The sequence below is a fragment of the Dasypus novemcinctus genome, chromosome 11 (assembly GCF_030445035.2).
Source record: "Dasypus novemcinctus isolate mDasNov1 chromosome 11, mDasNov1.1.hap2, whole genome shotgun sequence".
NCBI classification, from domain to species: domain Eukaryota; kingdom Metazoa; phylum Chordata; class Mammalia; order Cingulata; family Dasypodidae; genus Dasypus; species Dasypus novemcinctus.
Window position 1 is genome coordinate 82,560,997 of NC_080683.1, and position 8,043 is coordinate 82,569,039.

Genomic DNA, 8,043 nt, shown 5'->3' on the forward strand with positions numbered 1-8,043 from the left:
AATTCTCTTCCAGTTTCCTCAACAGAGAAAGCATGTTAACCACTCCACCTCCTGGTTCCTCCATTTCAAGCCCTGACATACCGGTTACTTTGGATCCAGAAGTTCCAGGAATCCCTCAGATGGAGAACCTCAGTCCAGATCACTGTGCCAAGGCAAGTCGCACATCCTGGATCCTGGATCCCACCCCTTGCTTGGGAAATCTTCCTGATATATTCAGCAGTAACTGCAAAGCCCTAGGGGCCTTCCTGTTGATTTTGAACTTGCTCAACCCCCAGCAGATTAAAATATTCACTTTAGAGGTTTAATGGGCATGGGAATCACCTGGGGAATGTTAAAATGCAAATTCTGATTCAGAAGGTCTGGCATGGGGCCTGAGATTCTACACTTTTAACAAGCTCCGATGTGCTGCTGCTGGTCCACAGCCCACACTTTGAAAATCAAGGAGCAATGGAACCACCTAACCACCTTCTCTCACTGCTTCTTTTTGCTCTTCTTTCCAGGGTCCTTGCTTTTTTCTCCATCTTCTTCTTATTCCTCTTTTCCTCTCTCCAGCCATCCTTCCCAACCAATTCTGTTCCTGCCAACCATCAATCCCCCTCCATTCAGAGCTGAAGAAACTCATGCCCTTTCCTCCTCCAGGTAGTCATCTCTCTGGGCTATTTGGATTTATACTGCCAGGAAAATAAATGTCACCATTTACTGATGACTGTGTGCCAGTTACTTGTGCCAAAGGCATTACCTGCATAATTCAATTCTCACAACAAACCTGCAAAGGATATATTATTGCTGTCATTCTAGAAATGAGAAAATTGATAATTGGTGTAGTTAGAAAGAAACTTGTCCTCAAGTAGGAAGTAATGAGCTGAGATTAGAATTTGGATCTGTTTGATATCAAAGTCCACAATTTTTACGACATGCTCATTGTGATTGTTTGAGTCTTTTGTAGACCCCAGAAAATTAATGCTCTTAAATCAGTCCATTCCTGTAGGTGTGAACCTATTGTGAAACTTTGATTAGATTCAGATAAGGTCCATTTGATTAGATTCCTCCAGTAAGATGTAGCCCAGGGTGGTCTTAACCCTCTTACTGGGGTCTTTTATAAATAAGAGAAAGATCAGAAACACAGAGAAAAGATCAGGAGTTCAGAGAGGAGTCCACAGAAGGTAAGAGAGAAAGCTATGAGAACAAGAAGCTGAAATCAACAGAACCCAGGAGAGAGGAAGCTAGAAGCTGAGAGCTAGAAGGCAGAGCCCAGCCTTCTACAAAATACAGGATTCTACATAATACAGTAGTCATGGTAAAACACAAACTTGCCAAAATGCCCAAATTTACAATGCAACCCTTTAATTAGACCCATAACAGTACATATATAATCTCTTGCCAAAAAGGAAATTTCAATTAGCCAATCTCACAACTACATGGAGTCCAAAAGACAGTGCTGAGTCTATCAGTCCAGACAGAGTCCTCCTTGTGTGTTAGCCAGTTTCCCTCCCTCTCTCCAGTTTCTATTTCCCTCCCTTCTTTCCTTCCCAGTGAAAACTATTTATTTGTTCAATCATCAGGATATGGAGTTTGTGCAATGCCAATATCTGGAAATGTATAAAAATCTAGATGTATTGATTTCCTTTTTTTCAGTTTCCTCTGGATATATGGGTCCAGACATCTTAATTATATTCACTCTTCTTTAAAAATACAAAAGAAAGTATATGTGCATTTCACTGCTGATATATTAACAAAGATTTCATGACATATCCTCATTAGCTAGCTTCCTTCCCCCTTCTCTTGTTTTGTTGTAGGAAACTGGCTTACCTGTTCCCTATTTGTAGCACTTGTCACCAATTATTGTAAATGTTGCTGTGCTGATGAGGAACAGCTGCTTTGGAGTTCCTAATAAATATGATATGGAAACTGGGATCAAGGCTCGCAGTTCCAGAAGCTGTGAGCCCCCTAGTTCCATCCTTGGTTCCTCTCTCGTGTTTCTCTCTGTCCTTTATTTCTGTAAATTCTGTGTCACCTTTCCTTTGAGGCAACCGATTGCTGGCTTAGCACAGCATTGTTTCCCATTATATCCACATGCCTTCTTAGCACTTTTAGGGTTCCTCTCAGAAAAAAAAGGAAAAGGTTAGTCAAGTAGCATCTTATTCCTAAATCAGAATTTAACTAAGCTTTGGAATTTAGATGCATAAGCACTTTCTCAGATTGATGGTCCTTGTAAATTCAAACTTTGGAATTATAAAAATTGAACTTTTGGCCCCTTCAGCTTCAGAAAGAGGAATCTAAGAAAACAGACCAGCCTCCACACATGGGGAGCAAATCTTGAGTATTCTTGATGCCTCAAGTCCAAGGTCTCTAAGAGATTGCAGCGTCAACCATGTTAATTGACTGCTCCCTATTTAATCATGGATTTTGCCCCATCTTCAGACGTGCTATATTCTAGTTTAACGTTGAAAGAGAACTCCACAGAAGACCAAATCAAACACTCTGCTGCCAAAGCAAAAATTTAACAAACACATTTTCCATCATCCTGATCAAATACCAAATCCCCATTATAACTTCTTTTTTCTCTTTTCTTTCTTTTATCTTTCCATTATAACTTCTATACTCACATATTTGATTTAGACTAGAATACTCCAAACTCATAAATGATTATTTACCCCCAATATTCCTTTTATGTTAGCATCTCAGAATATACATTCCTTTAGAAATGATGGTTTAAATGATCTACCAATATATTATAAATAAACATTTAGATTTCCAGAATAGTCCACAGTAATAATTAGCTCTTACTGAGGTCAAATATAAGCCTTTTAAAATTTTCCCTTGATTTAAAGACATATTTGTTTTTACATTTTGGCATTTCTAAAATCAAAATCAATTTAAAACTTCATATGTATAGTTAGTGTTGGTTTTTTCACTGAAAAGCTGTTAAATATATGATACCTATTACATCCAATGGTGTTTTTATCTTTTTAAAAAATACATATATATATATATATTTTAAATATTTAGATTATATAAATGTTACATAAAAAATGTAGGGGATTCCCATATGCTTCCTAAACCTCCCACATTTTCCAACATTAATAACATCCTTCTTTAGTGTGGTACATTCATTACAACTGATGAACACATTCTGGAGCATTGCCACTAAGCATGGGTCATAGTTTACACTGTAGTTTATACTCTCTCCTGCACAATTTTGTATGTTATGGCAAGATATATAATGGCCTGTATCTGTCATTGCAATATCATTCAGGACAATTCCCAAGTCCCAAAAATGCCCTCATATTACACCTGCTTTCCCTCTCTCTGCTCTCAGATCCTCCAGTGGCTACTGCCTCCACATCAAAGATATAAGTTCTTACATTGCTCAAATCACAATAAGTCTATAGTAGAATACCAATAAGTCTACTTTAGTCCATAGTTCTTTCCCCAGTCCTGAGGATTCTGGGATGGTGATGCCCACTCCACCTCTAATTGAGAGGGGGCTTCTATCCCATAAGGCAGATGGATGGGACTCTCTTGCTTGCTGTTGTGGACTCTCTCATTTCCTTGGGATGGTGTTGTCCATCATGATCTCCTTGCCAGTTGTCCTGGTTGAGTTCAATGAACTGGAGAGTAAGTGTTGCAACTCTGTTGAGATTCAGGACCCAGCTGGTACAAGGACAGCCCAAAGATTTAAGTGTCTTGGACATATGCCTATTAACTCTAGTACTAATTATAGGTTCAAATAGAAGAGTCAGAAGAGCCATGTATAGGGAAACCACAGTTGAGTCCAAATCTGTCACACTGAGGAGCATAAATTCCAAGGTAGGGCCCACTGGCAGGGCACCAAACTCCTGAGCTATTTGCCCTAACTATAGTGTCTGGATGTCTCCAGAGCCCTCAGCAGCCCTACTATTTGAAGTAGTATTTACTTTGGCAGTCAATGAGATCCTGATGAGAAGTGCATAAGTGTAACCTCTGGGATGACTTCCTGACTCACTTTGAAGTCTCTTAGCTGTATAAACTCATTTGTCTTTACATTTTCCCTCTTTTGGTCAAGATCTTTCTACAACTGCATTGTTAGTTGGTGCTTGGTAGTAATCCCTTGGTGCCAGGGAGGCTCATCCCTGGGAGTCATGGCCCATGCTGGGGGAAGGTAATGCATTTATATGATGTCTTCAATCTTAAACCCAAAAGAAATACAATATTCTAACTATTCCTGATTATTTGTTTCAGGGAGCGTATGCACTCCAAGTTTGATAGAGGCATATTTCCTCTTCATTACAAGGTGATTCCAAACATAGATTCAGTTTACAATCATAAAATTAAATTAATTCCTACCTTAGGACTACAGATTTTATTCCTACCAGCCAGCTCTTGAAAAATTTTTAAAATACCCTTATCCAGGATATTTAATCACTTTCTTTGAATTTTCTTCCACAACATATAAACACACTAGATTCGATCCCATCTACTTAAAAAAGAAAGAAATTTTTTCTTTTGTTCTATGGCTTCCTGCTAGCTATTGTCCTCTCTTTCCATCCCTTTACAGTCAAGTTCCCTAGAAAATTCTTGCACATTTTCCATGAAATAGAGATATCATGATTTATATAAGTTGATCTCACTTAATGGACAATTAAGTTACAAACTCATTACTATTAAAATTATGCTTCAGTTATATTAATTAGTGAAGCATTCAGAGAAAGACTTTGATCAAAAGAGGAAATAGTAAATAAAATGGAGTTTTTTATGGCTAAGGATTTCAAAGAGTATTAGGAGGTTATTCTGAAGGTAAGCTAATGCTGGTCTCAGCCAGATTTCATGAACTGCCTCAAACAAAAGTGCTCCTGGGAGCCCTAGGGATGTCCAGACACCATAAACAAGCCACAAGTGTACATGAAATCAACACCCCCTTGGTGGGCTCTATCTGGGAATAAATGAAAACCTGTTATCCCAATTAACATATTTTACTCATTTATAAATCCCCTAATCATGACACTTCTACTTCTTTTATTTGACCATATAATTTTCAACTTATTTGTTAACTTTATTTATCAGAAACTTAAAGTCTTCAGATTGTTCTTATGCTGGAGGAGCCCTCAAATCCAGCAGTTATGTGGTCAACTCCCACTCTCCAGTTATTTAGGCTTATCCTGGACAACTAACAAAATGATGATGGACCAGCCCCATCCTGAAAGCAATGAGTATCTTTGACTGCAAACAAACAATTCCAATCCTCTGCCCCATTAAATCTATGTCCCTCCTCAGCCTAAAGCAGTCAGAATGGACATTACCCCAAATCCCCTCAAGACTGAGGATTGAACAAAACTAAGAGGGAGAATAACCACTGACTAAAGTGGACTTATTCTTATTGTAGTTATTAACTGAGTAATTTGTAACATTGATATAAACATATGCTTTGGTTAGCATCCTTGAACAAATACGTTTATTGGTTCAAATATTTCTGTATAACAGAATTCTAGAGATGAAATTATTAAGTCTAAAGATTGTATATTTGCAAAATACCCTGCAAAACAGCTATGACAGTTTATGCCTTAGCCAGCCATGTATACGGGTAATCTTTTCCCCACACCCCCACCAATATTAAACTATCAATCTTTGCAACTTTTTGCTAATCCCATGGGCAATTAAATGGTATCGTTTTAATGCACATTTCTTTGATTTTTATTCTGATTTTGCATATTTCTCAAGTTTTATTTTTAAATTTCTAAAATGGATTAAAATTCATTAACACTATCAAATAACCACTCACATCTAACTGTATGATTTCAATATAGTTTTCATACAATTATAAAGTGATAAAAAATAATATCTGTTTTGAAATGTATAACTAGTCATTTATTGACAATATACTTTCTTTTTTTATTAAAGATTTATTTTTTATTTCTCTCCCTGCCCCCCTCCCCCCCCATTGTCTGCTCTTTGTGTCCATTTGCTGTGTGTTCTTCTGTGTCCGCTTGCATTCTTGTCAGTGGCACTGGGAATCTGTATCTCTTTTTGTTGCGTCATCTTGCTGCATCAGCTCTGTGTGTGTGTGTGGTGCCACTCCTGGGCAGGCTGCACTTTTCTCACATGGGGCAGCTCTCCTTATGGGGCACACTCCTTGCACATGGGCAGGAGACATCCCTGCGTGGCATGGCATTCCTTGCATGCATCAGCACTGTTCATGGGCCAGCTTACCACATGGGACAGGAGGCCCTGGGTTTGAACCCTGGACCTCCTATATGGTAGGCAGACGCTCTATCAGTTGAGCCAAATCTGCTTCCCAACAATCTACTTTCAATAACTAGAATTATCACATGTAACATTGAGTATATTCCTAAAAGCAACAAGCTAAATGATTAGAAACTATAAAATTAAAAATCAGAAGTCACTTTCATATTCTTAGTGTGTGAAAATAAACCCAATTTCCAATAATGTACATTTGGTATTATCCTTAGAAGGAAATTTATCACTGACCTTCCTATTGGAAGCACACTTTAGATTACAGCAATGTTCTTAGAGTGGTATCACAAATTATAAGAGCATCTTAGTAACAATAAAAAAAAATCCCTTTGGGGTTGCAATATTGATTTTAAGATTTTTTCTTAGAAACAATAAACAAAGAGACATATTTACCCCCCAATCACTTTTCTGTTAAGATGCTTATCCTACTTGAGGCTTATATTCCATCTTCTTTTTCATTAATTCTTTTTGGTCTTCTAATGAGTTAACATGTGGGCTTTCAGGTTATTTGATTGAACAAACCTTGAAATGGGCATATATGTGGTTTCTTCCTAGTGTGGATCTGTCCACATGTATGCAGATTGAAATCCAGAGGAAAGCATTTTCCACATCCTTCAAAAGTGCACCAAAAGGTCTTCTCTCCAGCATGAACTGGACAATGTCTTTGTAATTTTGAACTCTCACAGAAAGCTTTCCCATATTCTGCACATACATGGTCTCGGGGACCAGAAATGAGATGCTTTCTCAAGGTAGCTCTATTCTTCAACTTTATTGTGCATCCACTGTGAGGACAAATGATTGCTTCTGGAGCATAATATTCTTTATTTTGTCTTGGCTTCTTTCTACCAAATTCTGCCAGCTGTTTATGATCTGATAAGTCAATACTGGGTATTCCTCCAAGAAGAAGCTTCTTGCCAGTCATGTACTCAGAATACTCAAGTAGTGAATTCTCTCCAACACTGTTGATGAAGCTCTTGTTTTGCCTCTTTTTTCATATATTCCAAGGAACACTGAAGAAGTGAGTTGTCTCCAAGAACCTGTTCAGAAAACTCTTGTTCCCATGCTTCTTTCAGGTACTCCAAGGGACTTAGGAAATGAGTCCTTTTCTATCATGGGTTGAGAAAATTCACCTCTTATGTATTCTAAGTAACAGTCAGAAAAGGACTCTCCCACAACCAGATGCCTCGCCTCACAGTACACATCTTCATCATATAAGGTCCCCATTGTGTTGGGAGGTTCCACTTCTACCTGCTGAGTTTGGCTTGGCTTGGTCTCACTGAAGGCCTTTCCACACAAACCTTGACAGCAACCTGTCCTTGTCTTTTTCTTCCCTTGCTGGTTCATGTCGCCCTGCCCTCTTCCTCCTTGAAGGTTAGCACCAGGATCTATCTGTCACTTCTAGGTAGTACTGATCTGGGTAAATCTTCTTCAGCAAGCCCCTACTAGACTGTAAGCTCTAAGAGCATAAGGACCTCTTCTGTCTTGGTCACCACATATTCTAGCACTCAGCACATTTGTCCATGCTCTCGCAATGAACGCTGTTATTTTTTTATTCTGATTTGTGGAAAAAGCAAAGACAAGGAAGAAACTGCTGCTTATGACCCCAGCAGCAGTTGACACCAACTTGGTCATTTGCTGAGCTACTTAGATCCCACCCTCCTTTTGATGGGCACATTCTAATCAGGTTACACTTAAATTTTACCCTGGTCTTGATTAGGCTTTACTCTTCTAGGAAAATCTCTTTCAAAACTTTCAAAGGAAGGAGGGATTGTGTGGTGGTGGGAGTGGGAATGGAAGCGGGCGTGGCTCCAC

The 8,043-nt window shown here is 38.6% G+C and overlaps 1 pseudogene; it reads right to left on the reverse strand.

Annotated features, from left to right (window-relative positions):
* Positions 1–6,707: 6,707 nt before the first annotated feature.
* Positions 6,708–7,575, reverse strand: LOC101413087 (zinc finger protein 42 homolog; annotated as a pseudogene).
* Between the last annotated feature and the right edge of the window lie 468 nt (positions 7,576–8,043).